General features: G+C 39.3%; 1 protein-coding gene across 2 annotated transcripts in view; it reads left to right on the top strand.

Annotated features, from left to right (window-relative positions):
- Positions 1 to 25,175, top strand: part of pld1b (phospholipase D1b) — a 63,296-nt gene that overhangs the window by 2,609 nt on the left and 35,512 nt on the right. The window contains exon 1 of one of the 2 annotated variants that reach the window (XM_036124957.1): positions 14,927 to 15,079. The exons of the other annotated variant lie outside the window; for it this stretch is intronic. The gene's annotated coding sequence lies outside the window, so the exon portion shown is untranslated. Of the gene's footprint in view, positions 1 to 14,926; positions 15,080 to 25,175 lie in introns of those variants that run through there. 2 annotated transcript variants of the gene reach the window in all.

Below are 25,175 nucleotides of genomic sequence, written 5' to 3'. Positions count from 1 at the left end.
TGGGTGTGTGAAGGCCGGAGAGACGCATCCTGATAGAGCCAACGCTGGTTCTAAGTAATTTCATTTTCATTATAATTTAATTAGCTTCATAATTACGTTTTACTGTGTGTTGGTCGGTCACATGAAATCCTTAATGAAGACGTTTGTTCTGACGGGTCAAAGTGGTGAAATGACTTTTCTAAGGCTGCTGCCTGCTGGCCACTAAACACTCACTAAGTGCCGATTGCTTTACAGACATTTTATTTCTCCACACAGACGCTTTCGCCGTTCCCAGTAAAGATGGCGGCAGTGAATCGATGCTGAAAGGGTTCTCTGGTTCCCCGTACGCCTCCATCCTCTCCCGCTCCGATAATTCAGTGTCTGGAGGTCAGAAATCTTTATTAATCACCAATAAATCCAGCAGTTTCACCACTAAAGGCTGATTGAAAAGGTTTCTCTCCTAAACGTGACGAGGCGACTGGACTCGGGGTTTAAAAAGATTATCTTGTCATGTTTCTGATCTTTAATCAAATGAACCTTTCAGATTAGAAATGTCCCTCAGATCTCCGTTGATGCAGAATATAAAGCAGCTGCAGGTTTTTCCATTAAGCTGAAACAATAAAACACTGCAGGCATTTTGTTTAAATGTTTCTAGTGTGCAGACTTGGTCACCGGGGAGGAAGTTTCAGTCTAATGCGCTCCTCTGAGCGAGCTTTTAACGCTCCTCGTATCGCCTGCTGCTGAGTGTGGCAGCAGGACTGCTGTTAAACAAGCAGGGGAGGACAAATAATAAAACCCCGTACGACTTTATGCAATCATGGAGAGAAAAAAAGGGCCCTGGTCAAAGAAATGTCCTGAACTGTGACACAAAAATATTCAAACCAGATCAGCTTCATCACAGCCGGGTTTATTTATTTTTAAATAAATGTGTCTTAGACTATCTGTTAATTTAGGCTAAATTCATATTCACTGTTGTTTCAGTCATATTTAAAATCACAAAAATTTATCATCAACTTATGTTAAAAACTTTGACTTTATTGCATTATTTCTGTTTCAATTTTTCTAAATCTTTTGAAAAAAATCAACAACAAAATGTGACAAAAGTACTAAATATCAATACATCTTAATGAGAAAATAAATAAAACATTTTCATCTGGCAGAGACAATATGAAAAAGATAAATATTAGTTAAGTTTTGGTTCCTGTGGGGCCCATGTGGGGCCTCGGTCCACATTCTGCTCAGGGCCCCAGAAAACTGTGGACCGGCTCTGGATTTGGAGCAGAAGAAAAACTTAATAAATCAGGCCTGGGTCACTTTTATTTATTGAGTTATTTATTTTAAATTAGTTGGATTTTTAAAACTGCTACAATAAGTCAGAAAAGTTAACACACCCCTCACTTTTTTGTAAATATTTTATTAGATCTGTTCATGTGACGATGCAGAAGACGTGACGTCTTGATCAGATGCAGCGTTCGGGTTGTAAATTTGTTGTCCCTTCAAAATTCGTCATTAATGTCTAAACTGCTGTCAACAAAAGTGAGCACACCTCTAAGAAAAAAAACACCAGCTTTGGTCCCAATTAGCCATTTTCTCTCCCTGGTGTCATGTGACTCGTTAAAATCACGAGGCTTCAGGTGTGAATGGGGATCAGGTGAGTTAGATTTGCTGTTATCGCTCTCAGACGGCATCATTCTGGTCTGAATAAATGAGTTACTGCTCTACAGGGAGATGGTCAGGGCTTAGACCTGCTGCCACAGGGGCCACAAAGTCTAACAAAAAGTAAAAATAATAGGGGTCTTACATATTCTGCCTGTTTTTAAGATAAATAAATTCTAAATGAGTAAACTCAGTTTCAGAGCTGAGGAGGAATGTGACCCCGGTCGGGTCCGGATGCCGATCGTGTCTCAGTAAATGAATCTATCCGCCTGCTGAGCTGCTGATTGACATCATCTGACTGAAAACAAAGGCGTGATGCTTCCTGGAGTGACGCGGCAGTCAGAGATGTTTGGTGACCAGCGGCTGAGGCGTGCAGCAGTCTGACTTTACCGTAAGGCGCGCCCCGCCCGGCCACGCCCACCCGGCAGTTTTAATCTGAGCAAGAAGCAGGAAGTGTGACGTAACGCCGGCCGGCCGGCGGCTCTAGCAGCACAGCAGCAAAACAAACTTTTCATTTCCTCTTTTATTAAAGCTCTCGGGTTAAAGCGGACAATCAAACCAGATAAACGTTTACAGCAGATAAAAACAGCAGCTGAGTACAAAAACTACGATCCATCATGGTGGACATGTAGGAGCAGCTGTCGGACCTTCAGCTTTACCTGCTTCTCTCATCGCTGTGGAGAAATTCTCACCCAATATTTAATTGTTGCTTCATTTATTGAGCTTTGCAGACGTGCCTTTCCTCACGGCTCTCTTATTTCAGCCCGGTGGAGGTCTGGACTTTGACTAGGCCAGAGCAGAACTTTGATTCTTTTCTGACCTGCTGACTGAGGCCTGTAGAAGGAGGCAGAGAAGGAGTTCTGGGGTTCCTGATTTCTGCTCTAGTGCTGAGTCTGCTGGGACGTCCACTCATGGAAGGACTGGCTGATAAACTTCAGACGGTTTGGAAATGACCTTTGACCCTCCCCAGGTTGATGGGGCATCAGTGGCTGCTTCTCTAACATCATAAATGGGGATTTTTAAAAAAAATGTAGATCTGGGGAAACCAAGAGAGAAAATGAGGGTCAGTGCAGCGACAGTAAAGTCCATTTCCTGTCTGTAAATTAGAGTTTTGAGTAGTGTTGCACTGATACCGATACCAGTAAAATCTTCCCGCTCTAAAATGTTGGTATCGGTATCGGCGAGTACCAACAAATAGGCACAGATATTTTGATGTTTGTATGTCACTTGAACGCAGCCTTCTCTCTCCTGACACTCATTAGTTCTACTAGATTCACTTTGTATTAGTCTTTGTCCTGATTTACAAAGGTAGCAGCTTGACAAAGCCATGATGGCAATTATTTTACATCCAAGTAGTATGCAGTTCTTCATATATACACACATCAATATCAAACAGATGGTATCGGTATCGGCCGATACTGCACAGCCAGGTATCGGTATCAGGGCCAAAAAATGGCATCAGTGCAACACTAGTTTTGAGTCATTTCTCGTTAAATATGGCTGGAAAACTAATGTGCTGTATAATCTGACGCTACCGTCTCCTCGTTATGCTGCTAATTGCTGCTGATTCTGACTTATCCTTTGATGCCATAAACCCTGTTTGTCTTTATTACTGGTAAAATGGAAACTAGGGCTGCAGACGTGTTAATGTTTACAATAATAAAACCGCCTCATTGTTTTCTCTGAGTTCATATCAAGTTAGCTGTTTTTTTTTTTTTTTTGTTTTTTTTTTCTGTACCAGGAAACCTGGAACCGCAGTTCTTCTGGGTTCTGGAACAAGACTTTTCTACATGGTTAAAACATTTTAATAAAAGTATTCTGAGCAATATTGTTGCTATTTTAGATTAACCACCCAGCCCTGTTAGTGTGTTTTTTCTTTTTTTTTAATAAGAGCCACAGTTAAATTAGATCTGCAGGACGAAAAGTCGTAAAAATTAGGGCTTGGTGATATGGCCTAAAAATATAATTTTCCTAAATCCAATTAATCAATTTTTTTTCCTCCTTTTTTTTCCCCACAAAATGAAATTCTTTTAAAAACTTGACTTCATGTCAATGGTTTCTTCTGGGAGTCGCCTGAAATCAAAAGTGTAACTAAATAAAAGGTGTAAAACATGCTGGTAAAGCAAGATGGCCGCCCTGCCGTAGTAAACAATGAGAATATAACTAAATGTTTGCTGCTGGTGGTTTTACACAACGAGCTGAGAACAGAATTCACTGCTGTAGCTTCAAACTAACTTAAATAAGTAAATGAGTGAATTAAAGTGCCTCATATTATGGTATAAAAGTTTCCTCTTTACCGTATATTTTCCTAAACATATTCAGTTGTTCTCTAGGAAGCCCAACGAGATCAATAGCAAAATAAAATCCTGATTATTAAGAAGAAAAAAATCAGTCTTAAATTGTAAATTCTAATTAATCAATTAAATTGATTTTATCGCCCAGCCTTAGTAAAAAATATTTATGTTGGAGAAAATTGTTAAAATTGTCATCAAAATGAATTTTGCTGTCTGGATTAAAACTGAACAGAAAGGCTTCAAATAAATGAATTAATCAGTTATTTGTTCAAAACCTAGAAATGTCAGTATCTCAGTCATTTATGAGGAGAAAAGACTAAAAGTGGGTTTGATTTAACATGATCAGGGTGAGACGTTTCCACTCAGCAGGACGAGTGGAAACCTGCACCGCTCCAGTGGAGCCTGAGAAAGTTAACATGTGGGCGTGGCCCAGATGTCAACTTAATCCTGATTCAGTGCTGACTAAATAATACAAATCCACACGACTTATTTCTAACCACAGCGTTTCACATACAGAGTTTTATTCAATTTAAAAATCCAGATACGCCAACCTGTAGCTGTTGTTCGTTAAATGAAGGCAGTAGAAGACTAAAATCCTGCAAATATGGCAGAATAAAGTATGAAATCAGGTTTAGGTTTGTTGATCACAGGCTGCAGATATTCAGACTGATCCAACGCTGTAAACCGGCTCCGTGTTCCACGAACGTTCAATTTGCACAATTACATGAAGTTGCAGCTTCTGCTGCAGACAAATGTGCTTAAAAGTCCAACATCCGTCCATGTGGCCAATGAGGCTGAAAGGCTTTCTATCACTTCAGGAAACAAACTGATCTCAGATTATAAACCACATAAATGCTGCCTCGTTCAGATTTCTAAGCATGCCATTAGAAAGTGGCTCCTCCTCTTTATCAAACCAGAGTTTGATAAATTCTGGGCTGCAGAATATTAAGGGCTTGTTTTTTGGTTTTGGAGCCTGTAGCAAACTCTCAGCTCTGGAGACAAGCGTCCCTGAGGGAAAACTGTTTGTAAAATATACAACTTGGAGCTAAATTCTGAATACAGCAGTCCTATTTACATATAAAGCAGTGTGAGAACATTAAAACAGAGCATTAATAACGTCAGCTGCTCTGCATGTTAGTCAGTATTAATCAGCTTTCTCCGTCACTTTCTTCTGCCACCCACAGCCTCATCACATCGATCACAATCTCCCCCTCCACCCACTTATCTCATCTTCTTCATGTCGCCTCCTCCTCCTCCTCCTTCCTCAGACCCTCCTCCTCTATCTTCCTCCTCGTTCCCTCCGTTCTCCTCAGACCAGAACCTTCTCCTGCTCTGGACCCAAATCCTGGATCTTTTACCCACTTCCTCTGGTCAGATCCAGACTTAAAACTGACCCCTTCCCTGTGATTGCACCACTCCAGATAACTTATTTTATCTATGTTTCTTATCCGTTTTTATTTTATTTTAACGGTGATTCTGAACTTTATGAAAGGAGCCTGTAAATAAACGCGTTATAATTAAAATAGTCTAAATAGAAATCGCTCTGAGTCTATATCTGCCGTCGGTATGAACACATTCATGGCTGATTATAAACCTTTCTGCTGCGTAAACACGCGTGTTTTTATTCAGCTGCGTGTTTTTATTCTGCTGCGTGTTTTTATTCTGCTGCGTGTTTTTATTCAGCTGCGTGTTTTTATTCAGCTGCGTGTTTTTATTCAGCTGCGTGTTTTTATTCAGCTGCGTGTTTTTATTCTGCTGCGTGTTTTTATTCAGCTGCGGGTTTTTATTTTATTCTGCTGCGTGTTTTTATTCAGCTGCGTGTTTTTATTCTGCTGCGTGTTTTTATTCTGCTGCGTGTTTTTATTCAGCTGCGGGTTTTTATTCTGCTGCGTGTTTTTATTCAGCTGCGGGTTTTTATTCTGCTGCGTGTTTTTATTCTGCTGCGTGTTTTTATTCAGCTGCGTGTTTTTATTCTGCTGCGTGTTTTTATTCAGCTGCGTGTTTTTATTCTGCTGCGTGTTTTTATTCAGCTGCGTGTTTTTATTCTGCTGCGTGTTTTTATTCAGCTGCGTGTTTTTATTCGGCTGCGTGTTTTTATTCGGCTGCGTGTTTTTATTCAGCTGCGTGTTTTTATTCTGCTGCGTGTTTTTATTCTGCTGCGTGTTTTTATTCAGCTGCGTGTTGTCGGGACGTGTTTGTAACCTCGCTGAAGCTGCAGCTTCCTGCTCGCTGCACCACACAGACCCGTCAGAGGAAACTTCTCAGAACTTGACCCAGTGGCCTGCTCTCTTTCCTCCGGCTGCCGCCGCAGGCCTGCATGCAGGCGTCACTCCTGGCCGCTAGGGGGCGCCACCAGGTTGCAGCTTCCACCTGCATGTTTGCTGGAAAGTCCTGATTCTTCCTCTCTAGATGCTTGGCTTTACATCTGCAGTCAGTGTGATGGAATCTGGTAACCTTTAAGTTGATTTAAAGTCTGTTGGATGTTGACTTTGTGTTTTTTCTTTTAAATTTCTGTGTTATTTCCTGAGCAACGCTGGGACAGACTTCCTGCTGAAAAGCAGAACACACCCACCCAGTCATTATAAAAACATGATGCATTTTTCCTCCTGGTACTCGTTTGTTGTTTCGGCCGTTCTGAAAACACGTGTTTCCTTCACTAAAGGGAAAAGTGAAGCTCTAACAGTCTGAAGTGTTGGTTTGGCAGCTTGGAGATAAATATTTCTCCCTCTCCAGCTGAGAAGGTGTCCCAGACAACGAGATCTGATCTGTGTGTAATGAGTCAGGAAACCCATTAAGAAGTCATTCAGCCTGAAAACACCACATCGATCTGCAGCAAACGGCGGTCAGTCTGCTGGAGACTCGTTTTTATTCAAATAACATAACATTAACCCTAGTTAACCTTTCTATTAATGCGTTAATGTGCTGCCCATACTACTCTGGGGGTTTTTTACTCTGTTTTAGTATCTCTGCACCTCGCAGTTTGTCTCCTACTGACCACATGTTTGCACAGCATGACTGTGAGGCATTTCATGCGGCGCAGCGACTTCTTCTAGTGCTCTGTGAGTTCTGCAAAGCTCAGCTCTAAGAAAACTGCCTGAACATAATAAGTCTTTGCTTATTTTCCAGTACTTTTATAACTTTACTTTTTGCGCAGCACAATGAGCATATATGTGCCACTACGCTTCAAATGTGTAAATAAACATTTAAAGTTTATTTACACATCACCACCTTTTTAAAAATGTAAAGGTGCTTGTAATGCAAACAGCAGGTAGCAACTAAAATAACTAAATCAGATAAATCAGACTAAACTTATGACTTTTTGGGGAATTAAATGGACAATTAAAAGACCAGAAACAGGAGAGACGTATTTACTGCACTTGCTTAAAAGTCTGTCTTATGTGTTTAATTGATTTATATTTTTGACCTTTTTGGGGCTTATTTATTTTATTATTATATGTATGAATGCTTGTTTTTATTATAGCTGTAGAGCAGCTGTATTGCTAGGTCCCTCTTGAAAAATGTTGTATTCTTAATAATATTTTTTTTACAAAGGTTAAATAAGCTTAAGTCAAATTTTATCAGCTAAAGTAAAGTCTAGTTGCTTTGCTAGCCAGCTTGTTTTGTATAAAAACAAGTTAACTAGCTGCTAACTAGCTGCTAACTAGCTGCTAACTAGCTGCTAACTAGCTGCTAACTAGCTGCTAACTAGCTGCTAACTAGCTGCTAACTAGCTGCTAACTAGCCGCTAACTAGCTGCTAACTAGACGCTAACTAGCTGCTAACTAGTCGCTAACTAGCCGCTAACTAGCCGCTAACTAGCTGCTAACTAGCTGCTAACTAGCTGCAATGAGGGAGACACTCATTTTAACCAGAACCACCTTGTTCTGAACTTATCCTACAGCACCTCTGCTTATTAGGTAGTTAATTGTGTCTAATAATGTTTTCACGCTACTAACATTTCAAACTTACCGAAACCAAGAAAATACTTTATCCCATTTTGTTTTTTAAGTTAAGGCACAGGGTTCTATCTGGTTAGCAAAACACATCATTAATTACACTGAGACAAACTTTTTTTATTAAGGGAAAACCAGTAAGAAAGGGACAATTCAGCCTTTGTTTAGAGAAATTTGTAATTTAAATGTCACTTCCCTTTTTGGCAAAACGGTAGAAAAGATAACACCTGGTAAAAGTGTTCAGTCATGTAACTATAAATGTAATTAATTATCATTAATGCGCCACTCTGTGCTTCCATTTATCTGCCGGTTTGCTGATGATACAAATATAACGTTACTACTGAGGAATGAATAAATAAAATAATATTTTATCAGAACAGACGTGGACAAAACGTTGTAAACGAGGATCTGGTCCATGTAAATTTATTCAGCGGTGTAGTTTCTATCTCTGGTATATTATATTTTCTTGATCTACCAGCTGCAGCAGCAGTGTAGGTTGGAGTGCTGTGTGAAAAATGTGATCCAGCTTTTTTAGCTCAACTACATGTCTTCCTTTTTTTATTTTTGTCTACTCTCTTAAATATTTTTAAACAGTGTTTATTGTGTTAAACTTTGAGAACGCCACTTTATGGGTGCAGCCCTTCTTGGTATAATGGTAAGACGTCTTTAGGATTTAATGCTGAAGTCAGCATTTCTGTCTATAACTGGTGACCTCGTCTGCTCCCTGTTTATTATGAAGCTATTATTTAATCAGTTTGTTTTGAAATGGTAAGAATACGATATTCTCTTTTTCTGAAGTTCAGTTTATAACTTTAACCAGAAAATGACAGTCTGTCTTTCCAGAACTTAACTTTGGACAAATTTTTAATGAATATTGTTGCTTATTCAATACAATTTAGCAAGCCAAATACATGCCTATATATTTAAAGTAATTTAATTACTTAATTTAATGCATCGAGTGGCAACAATTTGGCAAAAATATTGACTTGACCACCTTAAAGGTGCATAGCCGCATTATTTGACTTTTTTAATTTATACGTCAGCAGCTCACTCTGGTTGCATACAAAGATTTTATGAAATATTATCATGTCCTGCTGGAGTGTTAGTTGTTGTTTTGGTGTTTTACTCTTTGTTTTTGCTCAATTTGCGAGTAAAAAAGCCCTTTCATGTTTATTTATGATATTACGGGAGTACGTACTGAGCATGCACAGCAGAGGTTAAAAAAAGAAGTGGCTAACGGCTGTTCTGATATGAGGCTCTTAAAGATGCTGTAGATTGGTTTATTTGATTAATAATGTTGGTCTTCAATCATACCAAGCTACCGTTTTACTGCGAGGCATTGAAGAGGATCAGGCTCGGTCCGGCATTATTTAATTTAGATTTATTAATTAAACAAACCGGCATTATAACAGTTCTGTGATACTGTCACTAGAGGGCGCCACGTCTGTTTACATCTGCTAATCACGCCCGGTGCTGGGGCTATTTATCCACAAAAAGGACCATAAAACATTATTAGGATAGAGGCTTGATGTATATAACCTTATTTTATCACGATCAAACGTTTTTTTTATATAAGCATATAACGTGGCTATGTACTTTTAAACCCATTAGAACTATGTGATGATAGGTTAAAAAAGTTTCACAGAACATTTTTGTTTTTTCATGTGACACAACTATTGCAACCTTACAGTTATGACGTCTTAATTGTTAAATTGTTAAATATAGTCAGTTTTTTTGTTTCCTACCTTCTGATCCTGTTTACCTGTCTGTGCTCACCTTAAATCTCTGCACCTGTAAAAACATTTTCTCTTTCAATAATCATCATAATTTGATAATTGGGAGCGTTTTAAATGCTTAGGTTGTCTTCCTAGCAGCTGCCTCACCCTAAAGTGTTGCACATTTTGTCTCCTGTTGAATATAAATTTGTCTCCTCAGATGAACTATAAAAGCAAACTAAATCAGGAGAAATAGTCTTTATCCTCCACAACAAATACCGTAGCAGGTGGCTTTATATTTTCCTGGTGTTTTTCAGTGGCTTGCAAATAATTTTTGTTTAATTATGTAACCAAAATATAAGAAATGAAAGTTTTTGGCCTCCTAAATATCAAAAGTCCCTCTGGATCCACCCAAACTGGGGATCAGTGGGTCCTCAATGCTTTAGGAAGGTTAAGGTTTAGTTTCCGGCTCAGTTTTGTTGCACCAAGCTGTGAAGATGAAGACAAACTCTGCGTTTGTGTGGGCCGCAGTGTGAATGCTCTGGTCCTCCTCTGGAATGTCAACAATGAATTCTCGCAGATACGCTCATTCCTCTGGTTTCACTCACACCCACTTCCAGAAAATTCAGCAGGTTCAACCTGTTTGCAAAGTCGTTGGTCTATTCAGTCATACCTGTAGCCCATGTTGTCATTTAGTTTATACAAAAAAAAAAAACACATTTTATGTTTTTATTCCAGTGTTTTAAAATCATTTAAACAGATTAGCTTAATCTAAGGAACTGGAAAAAAATGCAGAAATATACATTCAGTGTAGTTTTAATATTTAGACACATTAAAAGTTAAAATAGAAACATATTTTGTAGAATTCCATGTGACTGATGTGCACCAATCAGATGGGAAGAAAAAATGCTGAATCATTTCCGTCTGTCATACGGTGCATGTCAGGCGGCACGCCTCCAGCCTCACGCTGCATGACGCATAATGTTAGCGTTATATAATTATTAATGTCTTTACAGACATTTCTGCTGTTACACACACTGTGGAGCTCCTGAGGGTCTTTACTGTGCTCACAGTCCTGGTTCTGGGTTTTTATAAAGCACCAACATGTGGCCTGTGGGCACCAGGTGGCCCCCCAGGACCACATGTGAGGCCCTCAGACCTGGTAAAACGGGACTAAAAATAAGTAAAATTTTCCTAAAATTTGTGTATCTGTCCTTGATTTGAGCAGGTAAATAAGATGATCTGCCAACAGAATAAGATTTTTGCACTTAAAATAGGAACAATGCATCTCCATCTTCTTATTTCAAGTGTTAAATATCTAATTATCTTAATTTAGGAGTCAAAATACTCATTCCAGTGGCAGATGATCTTATTTACCTGCTCAAATCAAGGACAAAACCCCCATGTTTAAGAACATTTTGTTTGTTTTTAGATCAGTTTTTGCAGTGCAGGCCTGTCAAAAAATAGCAGTGAGCTGCATCTAAAATGCAATTTTATTTATTGCTCTTCCTTTTTAATCATACTTGTATTTACATAGATTTAAAATGATAAAAGCATTAAAAACATCTTTACATAAAGTTAAGATGAGCTGACTGCACAGGTATCCCTTTTTATGACACAACACCAATGAATTAGCGCTTATCTTCTAAAAGGTCGGTGACGCCTGTTATAAAGTGATCAGATGTGTTTTTATACTTTCTAACGAGCTATAAAAGTTACTTTAAAACCAACAGACTATCTACTGTTTATTTGCCACAGTTGATTAGCTTAGTTTATGTCTGTGTCCGTACAGGTGGAGCGGATAATTAATTGTTAATCTACTGGAAATCATCGCGTTGTTGTGTTGGCAGTGGTTGCCACCGATGCAGAGCTTGTTCAGCGTTGGCAGCAGGTGGGTTTGAGAACACCTGTTTACACGTTGAGGTGAAGATTAAACCCCACTGAGGAGCCGTGGTGCGTTTTCTAACATTAAAGGAAAGAGTAGCAGCCACAGAACGGATCGACTCCAAGTTTCAAGTCAAGAAGTTAATCTTCTTATGAAAATGTATAATTTCATTAAACACACAATAAGCTGCTAACTTTGAAGACACACCACTTTTACCCCTGTGAATATATATATATAAAAAAGGATATTCCTACAATATAAATCATATTATATAGATATCGATAATTATCAACAAATTGAAAACATGTATTTTAAGTGCAGCCCTGACCATTTTATGCTGTTGCTTTAGTGACATATTTTTTAGATAAAGACACAAACACTGAATTCAAACTCAACCCTTTGTTCAACCAAATTTGTACCAAAATTACAAGTTTTTAAAAAAGAAAAAATGACACATGCCCTCTGAACTCTGAAGGGGCGGAGCTTAGTTCCTGGGTCTGCGTTGTGATTGGTTGGGAGGATGTAATATTGTAATATTAACCTATATGGATAGAATGTAAAAGGAAGGAAAACTGTTATTCTACTGAACTTTTTATTCACCCTTCTTCTATCAATCAATATATATTGTTATTGAATTATTGTCCAGCCCTAGCTACAACTTTACAGAATATTTTTTGTCTCTCATTAAAACTCAGTCACAACTAAATGTTGGTGGTTTTACTTAATTTAGTCGACTGTTAAGAGCTGCAGTGATGATCAGGGCTGGGCAATGTATGGAGTTTCTAAAAAAAATTAAAGATGAGACTATATAGTTTAGATCGAGATGGTCTATGTTACATTATAATTATACTTTTTATTTTTCTGCCTTTTCTCATTTATCTACAGCTGTTTGTTAAAAAAAATTTGCCTGTGAGACGTGTGGGATAAAGCTTTCATTCAGAGACGCCTTTTTATAATTTATATAAAAAAAAAAATAACATATCGAGATAAATATTGTATATCGGGACTCAGCTTAAAAATATGCAGGTATTGTTTTTGGTATTGTCTTTTCCCAGAAGGCTGGCGCTAACCTCACCTGAACACCTGGTGGGAGCGTGTCCTAACTCTTTATTCTGTTCAGGCAACATGATCTTGGCGGGGGAAGAGTGTTTCCAGGCCAGAGGGCTGGGGTTACAGCACCTACCTGTCCCAGGTATCACAGGTGTGTCTCAGGGTTGCAGGCGTGGTGAAGCCAGCAGGTTCACTGTCAGAGCTCTATAGTTCACTACAATTTACCGTTTGTTCTTTTAAAGCAGCTACTTGATCTTTCTTTTCCACTCAGTGTCTGATGAGGAGCGCTTCAGTTTTTAAAATTGCTAAAATGTTGAAATGAACCCAGACGATTGGCTGAGACGGGCAGCAAGCTTTAATGTGTTAAAATTAATAAACCTGTCATCATGTCTGTGAGTAAGCATTCAACAGCAAAGTTATTGGATTTATCTGCTCCTGTTATCATAGTAACAATGTTGGTGAAATGTTTTGCAGACTAAAACGTTTAAGCACAGATTTTGTGAAGGAACGGTCCGATTCAGACTCAGTGGATTTTATCCCAGCGTCGTTAATAGAAACAACCCAGACTTCATTCTAGGGCTCTGATTTTTCCCTAAAAATCCAAATTGTGGTATATTTTAACCATAATTGTGATTTAATTTTGACTTTTCTCTGCATTAACCATCAGCAATCAAAAATATCCTGCAGATAAATGTTTGTACACTTTTTAAAACAAGAAAATGAACAGTTTTTATTAATCTGAATATTATTATTCGACAGAACAGCTTTTAATTAAGTTGGACATCAATCCTTGTTGAACATAAAGTGCAACCAACAAACAAGTCTGTGGCAAGATTCCTGAAAGTATAAAAGGTGTGATTATATAAAGTTTATATAAAATTAGGTTATCTCACGGCTGCAACTCTCTTCCCTTCTATGTGGAAACATAATACTGACACCTAAAGGACGAATTAATCGTTACATATCCAAAAATTGCAGAACTCTGGATTTGGAACACGATTTTTTTAAAATTATGATTATATTAATAATGCAATAAATTGTCCAGCCACACTTTTGAGGGTTTTGCTGACTGTATTTCAACCACCCGACCAAGTACATATCTAAACTCTATCATAATTTCACTGGTTTGTCTTGAGATGACATTTGCTGTGAATTGGCACTTTGGAAATAAACTGAAATGAAATGTTTGCCCACCAAAACACTAAAACACCAAAACAAAGTCAAAAGAAATGGACTTTCTGCCCACGTTACCAACCAAAGCACATTTACAGAATGATTATATCGCTCTTTGCTTAAAGTTGACTCTCTCGTCTTTATTTGGTTTGTCTATTTTCATTGTTCTGGTTAAAGAGAAGTTTTATCGATTTATATTTAAGAGCATCCAAACCTCTTTAATCAGCGCTACTGCTGCTGAACATGGCAGCTGGATGTTTACACTTTTAACGCTATTCTCCAAAGTGACGAGTACTTTTGTCTGCTTTCACAATTTCTCACAATTCTTTGTATTTTTGACATAATTTACCTTTTTTTTAATACGCATCTTCCTTTTTTCCCCGCACGATTACCATCAACTTGGCGTGTAATTTACTCAACTTCTTAAGTAGTTGACTAAGTTGAAATAATATTAAGTTAGAATGACTAATAATTGTAGTTCTTAAAACTAATCAGTAGAATTAATCCATTCCCAAATATTTTGTTTGAAATTTACCAAACATATTAAGAATATCTAAAAAAAATAATTTGTCAAGCAAATACTAATTTCATTTTGTGAAATAAACCTAAATCATAGTTGTAAATTGGACACAAAATTAACTGTTGAATTTTTAGACATTTATTTTGGTATGTACATCTGAAACAATCACTTAAGTGATATTTAGAGATTTTATTAAGTTAGTATAGCTATTTATTGCGATGATATTTACTAAGCCTGTGAATAATTTTTTAGAGTGTAGGGTTACTTTTGTTGCCATTCTGCTGATTTTCTGGTTTAAACGATGTTGCTGTTCGTTTCTGCCTTTCTTGAGCCATTCTGTGACATTTTGGCCACAGATGCACATCGAAACGACAGCAAAAATAAGTCCAAGCCTAGATCTGCCATCTGCTGGGACTTTTAATCGTGAACTATTGTCGCCTTTGGCTGCATAAACAGAAATAAACGGGTTTAGGAGCAGCGATTCCTGCGGGTGGTTTCTCTGATCAGACTGCAGAACAGCCGCTCTCTGTTCCTGATAAATGACTCTGCTGCTTTAACGCAGAAACACCCTCCCTCCTCTCTCATTGGCTGGACTCTGACTCCCCGTGGCTCTCCTGGCCAATGAGAGTGGCTCTGTGCTGCATGCCCCGCCCACTCTGTGGTGTCCACGCTGCAGCTCAGCCTCTCTGGGCTGCTGTGGCTCAGTGTGTGCTGAGGAGGGCAGCAGGAAGGTGTGCAGCATCTGAGAAGAGCTTCAGGCAGCGGCTGCTGAAGAGGGAGCTGAGGTTTGGTTTCTGAGGAGGAGGAGGAGGAGGATGAAGATGCCTGGCCTTCCTCAGGGTCTGCGAGCTCAGGTCAGTCACGCCTCCTGCCAGGAGCTGAAGTCTGACAGGAAGCACATCTCTGCTGCTCTGCTTGGAGTTTTAGTGCCAGGGTTGTTTGTGGATTTGTGTCTCAACTTTCTGCCAGACAGATTTGTTAATCAGCGTCTGATGAGTTCCCACCGCGCTCATAAGACTTTTATCTCCAGAGGAATGTGTGCAGGCCTGTTCTGGTGCCTGCATTTTTAAACGCAGTGCAGCTCCTCTCTGTCGACTCACTGCTGGACAACATTTGCCTCCTGAAGCCGTTTTTAATGCCGTCAGGATTCCCTCTGATTTATCTTTAAAAAAACAGATTTTTCTCCTGGTGCTGAACTTTGTCTCTGTTTTCTCCACTAAATTTCCGTCTTATGCCAGGACTTAAAAACCAGCTGGTATTTGTTTAGTTTGCCATGCGTCTTCGCTCACTTACCTGTAAATGAGTAAACTGTCTGCAAACCACATTTCTGAGAAATGAATAACGAACGTCTGACTCGGGTCCATTCATCCCTGCAGAGGAGATTGAAGACGACAGCTTTCAGCCAGAAAAGGGCAAAATAAGGTGACTGCATGCAGCCTGCCACATTTGAACCATTACACAGTACCTGGGAACAATTCCACATATTTATTTCTCAACATATAACCTTGTTTGGATCTATAAATAAACCGTATTAAATAATTTCTGATTTTTAATACATTGCCAGAATCCACAGCACATGAAATAAATGTTTTAGCTAAACAACAATTAGAGGCACAGAGTGAACGAGGTGCACCAGTTTTAGTTTCAGTGCAACAATTTCAGAGAAGAAGGAAAACTATATTAAAAGTATTATATTTGATCCTGCTTTTTAAATCAGGGCAGGATAAATTTGCAATGAGGGAACCGAGGTTTTCCTCCCTGCTCTGACTGCAGGTGAGTTTCAGGTTGAGGCAGCAGCAGCTGGACTATAAATGCATTAAGGCTCTCTGTGACGTTTATTTAGGACGCACCGATGTGTCCTAAGTTGGGCCGATGTTGATATTCGATATTAATATTGCTTTTATGACCGATAACAGATATTTACAGATATTATGCATATTATAAACATTTTTGCACCCTTTCAGCAGCGTGAAAAAAAGCACCACACTGTTGAAAATGTTGCTCTGCTTCGGTCACATGACCACATGATCCCCCGCCCGAAACACACAGCAAGATAGAAATAAACTTTAAATATCGGCTCAGTTTTACGTATCGGCCCGATACAATATGTAAAAAAAAGGACCAACGTCAGCTGATACCGATGTTCCTTAGGTAGGACATTTTTTTTTACCAATCTGTATAATCTGCTTTAATTTGACTTTTGAAAGTGCCTTGAGATGATATGTTTTATAAATTGGTGCTATATGAATTGAATTGAATTAAGAAAAGGACCAACGTCAGCCGATATCCATGTCGTGCGTTCCTGGTTTGTTGTTTGATGAGACGGTGTGTTAACACAAAGCAGGAAGAGAAACATTTATAAGTATTTATCACTAGTCACATTGTTGTTGTGATATTTACTAATCTTATCAGATGTTTCCTAACATTGTGCAGCTTACTGTAAACCTATTAAGCAATTAAGCAATTAAGCAATTAACCAGACCTGTAACCAAAGTATTAATGCAGGCTGAGGCCAACCAGGCGTCTAATGAGACAAGCCGAGCCTCAGAGCGATGATTCAGGGCTTCTTCTGCTTAAAGTAAAGCGTTGAATGTTGTTTCATTATTTACACATTTCCTTTTCTACATATGAGGGAAAGAATCCAGTAAAGACCTTTTTGTTTGACCTGATTGGGCAACATTTCAGCTGCTTGCTCTTTGCTAATCGCCTTATTGGAGCTTAGCTTCAGGAAGTCTGGGTTTTTGTCGTTTTGAACTCTTTTCTAAAGAAATGCAAACTAATTGTGTCTTTTTGACAAGCTGCTGGAGTAAACTGTCTGCAAAACAGACAATGGCACAATGTAGTCTGTGAGCTTGAAGGAGAAAATGTGGAATCAAGGACTAGATCTGGGCTTCTGCACGTCGCTGTGTTTTACTTAAGGAGATAAACCATTAAGTCTGCAGTTGTAATGATGTGATCAGCTGCGGTTCAGGTGAAACGCCGTTAATTAGGCTTCTGATGAGCTGAGAATGAGCCAAACATCGGAGCTCTGCCGCCTCGTAACTCAAACCTAAATATTTAGATATGAAACGGTAAAGTTGCAGAGCAGCTGCAGGTGATTCTGCTCAGCGTTTCCCTGCAGAGCTTCTCGTTAATCCACCACTGGGACGCAGCTTTCATGCATTTTCTCCATAGTTTCCTTGTTTCCTCCCTGGAAACCGTTTGAAGGCTCTTCCTTGGTCTCCTCCTCCTCTCCACAGATCAACATGAGCTTGAAAAGCGTGAAGCGTCTGTGTTTAGGAGCCGTTAGCCTCCACTATCAGCCTGGCACCGTGTGTGAGTAGAGTTTTAGCCCACGGTGAACCTAATTAACGTTTGTGCTCAGTGACCCGGACACAACCCACCGCCGTCCCTCATCCTAAAGTCCGTTAGTTTGGAAGCCGGTGTTAGCTGAAGGTTGAAGGCTGCTTTCATCTGGAGCTTTTCTGACGGCGGGTTTCTGCGTGGCTTTTATTCAGGAGATGATTATCCTGAGGAAACACTTGGTGCATGGAGGAATCAGAGCCTCCAGACGCGTTGTGGTAGATATTTTCTCTGCAGACAGACGCGGCATTTCTAAGGAGTCAGAAAGCCAGCAGTAAACGGAGGGAATGATGCAACCAGACATTGACAAACGCTGCAGCTTACAGAACTGCAACATGCCCGTCCTCACTCTCTGACTGAAGACGGCTGGATTAATACCCAGGTTCACTTTTCTTTCTCTCATATTTGTTAGGGTTGCCAGTTGTTCTCGGTTTGCTGCAATCTAGACCCTAACCCTGCTGACAGAGCTGGTGGGTCCGGTTTGCAGGTTTTTAGTCTATCTTTGGGGGTGAGGTCAGCACCTTGTGACGGTCACTCCAGAGTGTCCGCTCTGTTGTCTTTAAGTGACTAATTAGGTGGTTTCCTGCGGGTTTTCCTCCATCAGAAGGACGCATGTAAGGCCTGAGTGTCCGGGGTTTCATGTCCTCAGACATGGTGTCGTCTGTTTGGTGAGGTGAACCGGTTCTACCTGCAGCGACATGATTCTTCTTGCCCTTTACTTCAGTCTGAATGGCGCTCTGGGGCGCGCCTCGCCCTTTTTTACTCCTGATCTAACGATGCTCTTTGTTGCCAAACATCTTCAGCTGCAGGTTCATCAGACCACAGGACATGTCTCCACGACTTAAGGTCTTAATCTTTGGACTGACGGGTTCTACCTGAGAGGATTTTCTGCCCACAGGAAAGCAGGACTCATTTCACTGTGGATGATGATGATGATGATGATGATGATGATGATGATGATGATGAAACCTTCCTACCTGCATCTTCACCAGGCGTTAGCCTTTGTTCTGGAGGTTGATGCACGTGTTTTACACCATAAACCCGTTCATGTCTGGGGCTCAGAACCCGTGTCTGCATGCTGAGGTGTTGCCTCATCAGAGATGCACCGCTATGAAGATCTGGACCAATGCTGCTGTCCTATATGAACACTGTTATGGCTGAGGACTCATATTTACATGTAGTCACCGGTATTTAAAATCAACCCGTTTTTTTTCTAAATCGGCCCCAATAGAAAATCAGCAAATTAATTTTTACATTTCTGGTTCATTACCTGCATTGAATCTGAAGACGACTTCTCTCTGACCTTCAGTGCTTGGTGACCATGTTCATGGAGCCGAGTAAAAAAAAAAAAAATCATGCTTAGTGATGAATGCTTGGCTGCATAGATGGGCTTCAACTTTTAATGCCTCCATGTTTCTTGTTGGATTTTAAGTTATTAACTTTTCCCCTTGGACTTCATGATGCACATTCTGATTGGTTTAATTTTTTCCCTTAAACAAAGTTACCTGCACAGACAATGGTGAAAAAGCTCATTTTAAACAGTTTTACTATCAGAATAACTTTTTTTTGTCAATTAAAACAAGATTTTTAATCAAAGCATTGTTTGTTTTGCAGGTTCAGTCAAAGTTATCAACTAATGCCAATTAATTCACAGCCAGGCTATGTCTGAATATATGATTAATCATCCCTATCAGAATATGTGGGAACTGCAGTAAATGTTAGTTAATTATTTGGCTGCAGTATATTTGCTGCCATTTATTGAAAGATGCGTAGTTGTACGTTGTAGTTGAGCTGTTTATACACAGCATGTTCAATAGCAGTCATTTTATAACAGGTCTGTATCGGTCCGATATGTAAAACTGGGCTGATGTTTATTTCCATCTTGTTGCTATTTGTCTTTCTGGAGGGGGGGGGGGGTTGGTCATGTGTTAGGTCATGTGACTGTGACACATCACAGGATTGGAGGATAGTGTTTAACTGAAGCAGTTTCTCATGGTGTCTAAACAGCAGGAGGAAACTAAGCGGCCATGACGGTGATATAAATATCAGGATTGGTCCAAATTTCTATGTTGGTGCGTCGCTGGTTTGATGCTGATATCAGTGAATTAAAATGTGAATAAATTCTCCTGAAACTAAGCAGAACAGACTTAAAGCATAAAACAGCTGCAGTTATTTATGTTAGTTGTGGTAAGATAGTCATATTTATAAACTTTAATATGTTATTATTATTCCAACTTGTATCGTGGATATTTGTCATTAGGTTGATGGAACATGTTGCAAGATGATGCAACGCACAAAATTCACAGTTTCAAAAATACTTTAAAAGCGGATCTGGTCATTTTAGGTCTTTATTTAAAATCTGATGCAATCTATTGTTTTTGGTCACATGTTTTCACTTCCTCTTTGCTCTTCATCCTAATGCGTCGTCGTTTATTTCACTCTCAGCCGTATGAAATCAGACACGTCTGATACTAAAGAAACTGCAGTAAAACACATTATATATTAATCCAAGAATAAGATCCCAGGACAGTCATGCATACTTTATATGAGTATTAGTTGGACTGAGTATAGTTTTGGTCACCAGACCAACTACAAGACTGCAAGTCAAAAATTCAGTGCAGATAATAATTATTTAAACTCGATTAGATTTTAAAAATGTATTTAAATAATAAAAAATTAAAAAATTAATGAACTTTGAGTAAATAAAACCACAAAACGTCCTCAGATTCATGTAAGGCTTGTAAAAGAAAATAATAATTTTTTGTTGTGGTTTAAGATATGAAACCTAAAGAGAGTAGTGGAAAAACAAGAGTAAAGTCAATAAGATCTAAATAGTTATTGCAATTTCCAAAAAAAAAAAAGAGAAACTAATTCAAGCTCATTGAGGGGAAAAAACTTAACTTAGCTTTAAAAATCTTAACATTTACTCACATTTCATGTTGTGTAGATTTCTAAAGCAAGTGATTTTAACTATTTTAATTCTCCCAGATGTTTGCAGAAGATTACTGAACGTTTCTTTAAAAAGTGATCAATCACTCGTAAAATGAACCCAAATCTCCTGAGGGGCTCAGATTTTAAAGCCACGTTATTTGTTAATAAAAAAAGATCAGAAGCCATTTGATCGTGATAAAATAAGGTTATATACACCAAGCCTCCATCATGAAGATGTTTTGATGCTCCGTTCTGGGGCTAGATAGAATCCAGCATGGGCGCGATTAGCAAATCTAAAAAGATGTGGCGCCATCTAGTGGCAGTAGGAGATGCTAATAGCCGCTAGCCGCTTCCTTGTTTTATCCCCTGCTTTAGTACGTCCTTCTGATGTTATTATAAATAAACACAAAACGCTTTATTTACCAACAAACGGAGCGAAAACGAAGCATAAAACATTAAATAAACAACTGATACGCCAGCAGGACGTAATAATCTTTCAGAAAAACTTTGTATGCAACCAAAGTGAGCTGCTGATGTATAAATAAAAATAACATGGCTATGCACCTTTAAGGTGCTTGGATTGATCCGTCCTAATAATGAGGAATGAAGTCTGGTCTGGTTAAGATTCGGTCCGCTGGATGAAAGAGTAAAAATCATAATGATGTGAACTGATCAAATAACAGGATTCATTTAAAAGATAAAAAACTGCTTCACATAGTCCTGTATTGAGTTTTGCTGTGTGTATAAATTGAATATTTATATTTTAATCTAAATAAGTGTTCAGTGCTCATTTATTTAGAATGACAGAACAGCTGGGAGTGTTGGAGGCTCCTCTGTTTAAACATCAGTCTGCTGAGATAAAATAATGAGACCAACTTTAGATCTATTTCAGTTCTTCTGTTTATTTTACCAACACACACGGTGACGCTCTTAGTTTGTGTTTGTTTGTGTTAAGAGTAAAGGGCGTTGCTCTTCTGGTAGTTAAATATAGACTTGAATGTATTATTATCTTATTATTGTAGCGTTCCTAAACAGACGTGAGTCTCCTCCTTTCAGCCAGCTGATGATGCGCAGCAGCGCTGGGAGAGAGCGACGCGTTTTTCTCTATAAAACCAGAGAAAACTAGCGTCAGTTTTACATCAATGACTTAAAAACTAAAACATTAAACCGCGAGCTGAGCCACGCCTCCTCAGCTCGGCTCTGGACGCTGTGGGAGACATTTTCCTAAAATAAATAAAGCGTCTCTGAACTTTTACTCCTTTGCTGTTTTCAGTCATAACTGATAAATACGGGTCTGCTATTTCTGGCCTGAACGCACATTTCGCTTTTAGGACTGGATTTAATCCAGTTTGTTTATATAGCAACAGTTCAAAACTCGTCATCTGAAAGCAGTTTGAATATAGCTGGGCTGGACGATATAGAAAACAAAGCATATTGATAAAATATAAATCATATTGATCGATATAAATAATTATCAACAAATTCAAAACATATATTTTAGGTGCAGCCCTGGCTATTTTATGCTTTTGCTTACTTACCTATTTTTATATACAAAACACAAACTCAACCCTTTATTCAACCAACTTCTTACCAAAACTGCAAGTTTTTAAAAAATAAAAAGGAACGCGTCCTCTCTGAACTCTTCGAAGGGGGTGGAGCTTATGACGGAGGGTTCCTGGGTCTGCGTTGTGATTGGTTGGGAGGGTAATAACTCTAATATTAACCTACATGGCTAAAATTCATAAGGAAGGAAAACTATTGAACTATTCTATTGAAATTTTTATTGACCCTTTTTTTTCTATTGATCGATATATATTGTTATTGAATTATCGTCCAGCCCTAAATATAATCATACCATCAGATCCATGACTGGCTGGAGGTCAGAGAAGACAGAGCAGAGCCTAGCAACTCTGACCCAGGAGTACTTTCTACCTGCCATTAAAAGGGAGGAGTAGCTTCTTTAGTGGCTTCACCTAGCAGAGAAAGTTGGTTTTCAGGTCTGGAGGATGAAGGAGAGCGCTGACAGGTAGTTGCAGTAAAAGCTCAGCCTAGAGCAACGTCTGGAGGAGAAACACTGGCAGAAAATCAAATAGTGATCAGCGTGAAACACGATGCAGGGACCGAAAAATCCAGTAATGAGAGTTTTCAGCTCCAGGGCGGCTGTAACTTAAAATACACATTCAGTTTTGTTTGTTTGTTTGTTTGTTTGTTTGTTCTTTCTTTCTTTCTTTCTTTCTTTCTTTCTTTCTTTCTTTCTTTCACTCACTCACTCACTCACTCACTCACTCACTCACTCACTCACTCACTTTATTTTTAGTAAATTATCCAACATTAAACACAGGAAACAGTAAAAAACAACAACGATAAACAAACAAATCCACAATTTACCAAAAAAAGGAATAGACTGAAGCAAAGTTTATTCTTGCCTATCCTGTTTTATACTTACAACCTTTACAACCTACCAGGTTCTTTACAGTACATATATAAATATTCAAATCTACATATTTTACATTTTAAAACCCTTTTAAAATTCACCAAGAAAGGACATAACTTTAAGTCGTCATTCAGTTCATTCCACAGTTTCACACCAATAACTGAAACACATCTAGACTTTATCTGGCTCTTCTCTTTTGCACATTCAAATATAAACAAACCTCGCAAATTATATTTATTCTCTATTAATTTAAATAATTTCTGAATACCAGAAGGAAGTCTTTTGTTCACTGCTTTATACATTTCAGTATAAAGCGAGTTTCAGTTCGATTTAGTTTATTTATATAGTACCAGCTCACAATATCCATAAAAACATATACTAAGTCTATTTACATGAACGAAAGCAACAAAATAAAACAGTGTTCTCCTTTTTAGACATACGTTCTGCCCTTCTGTCTTTGACAGAAGCAAATTTCTCAATAACTCTGTGGTTGAAGTCTGAGACGGTTTAACGGTGATGCTACAAAATCTACCGATCCTCTGAAAACACTCGTATTATCTGAGCTGTCGCTTTCATGGTGGTTTATGATGTATGATTAGTTTAAATACAGCACAGAACTTAACCCGGTCTATTATTTTTGTTTTTGTCAGCCTTCTCATTCTGCTGCCGGTTCTACGCCCTGCAGCCCTCATCAAGTTTGTGGGAAATGTTTATTTTGCATTGCTAATCCATGCTGGGTCAGACGCTGATGGAAAAGGAGGCAGGGGAAGCAGGATAAATAAAGCGTTAGCCTCGCTACTAGCCGTTAGCTGTTAGCCGTTAGCCGTTAGCTGTTAGCCTTGCTGCTAAACCAGGTCCTGGAAAAAGTGTCTTGTCTTCCTCTGCCCATGCGCTGCTTATTTAATTGTGATGAAGCGCTTGAGCTCTTTAACTTTTAATTTCTCCTTTTCTTCTTTCAAAAAGCGTTTTTGAGTGAAAGTGTTCTGAATTATTAGATTTTTCTTGCACCATTTCTAATTTCCGTCCGACCGTCTCCAATCCTGCGCCTCGACTTGTCGTTCCTGTAAACTTTATAACGGACAGCTGTGACGTCGGCCCATGGCGGGAGGAAAAGTATTCAAACCCGTTCTGCGTTCAGCTCTGGGTGTCCCTGGATGTTCCTGTCTCTTGTACTGAAGAGGAGCTGCTGCGTATATAACGACTTTTTACGATTTCTGCGCCCAGGGCGGAAATACGTCACCAATCAGACGTCATCGATGGATGAAACAACTTTACTCATCATTAACTTTAAAATGTTTATCTTACACGGCTAAAAAAAATACATAAATATATTTTTATTTTATTGTCTTATTCAAGGTAAAGTGGTGACAGGTGGGGTGGCGCCCTCTATTGGCCAGCCGCCACTGCCCAGACTTTACCTTTTAAAGGGTTCTAAAGTTAAAAAGACGGTTTGTAGCGCTTTAACGAGCCCAACGACCCCAAAGCGCTTCACACTACAGTCAGTCAGTCACACCGTGACGGTGGTGAGCTACGCTAGTAGCCACAGCTGCCCTGGGGAGTGAACCGGCAACTCGCCAATTGCAGGACGAGCTCCAACACAAAGTGCAGAACGGTTCCTCCGTTGCTCCTTAAAGCTTTCGTTGTGCCGTAGGTCTGGGGTTCCTCTTTTTGTGGCGGTTTTGGTGAAGGAACGTTCTGGATTGATGGAAGTCTGAATGTAAATCAGGAGGTGAGGACCTCCTGGGCTCTGCTTCTCCAGCCTTCATCACTTCTGGCTGATCTTTCTGTCATGTTTTCATTCTCCGGTGCCACCAGGAGCTGTCGGCAGACGCATCTTTCACTCACTTTTTCCACCCAGTTAACAATGAGAGTCTGTTTCATGCAAAAAAAAAAAAGCGGTCCTTCAGGATCTGTGTGCAGGATGCTTTGCATACTATAAACACCGGCCGTGCTCTCTGCTCCACCAAGCAGCTGTCTGTGGGCTCAGTGAAGCTGCTGCGTTTGCATGACGGTGTTACAGCTAGGCTCATTAGCAGGAAACCTGGGACGACTAAACCAAAGCTCCAGCATCTTCTCTGTGACAGAAAGGCTCCTCTGGCTGAGCCGCCGGTAGTAGAGGCGGCCATCATGGCTGCAGCATGATTAGTTGATACAACCGGACCCAACGGATCTACCAGAGACTTCTCCGCACCATTAGACCAGACATGCTGGTTTCCTGCAGCCTCACAGCATTCACTGGCTCA

This window comes from Fundulus heteroclitus, chromosome 21 (genome assembly GCF_011125445.2).
Source record: "Fundulus heteroclitus isolate FHET01 chromosome 21, MU-UCD_Fhet_4.1, whole genome shotgun sequence".
NCBI classification, from domain to species: domain Eukaryota; kingdom Metazoa; phylum Chordata; class Actinopteri; order Cyprinodontiformes; family Fundulidae; genus Fundulus; species Fundulus heteroclitus.
Note: the sequence above shows the minus strand (reverse complement) of the source record. Positions and strands in the feature narration are given on the sequence as shown.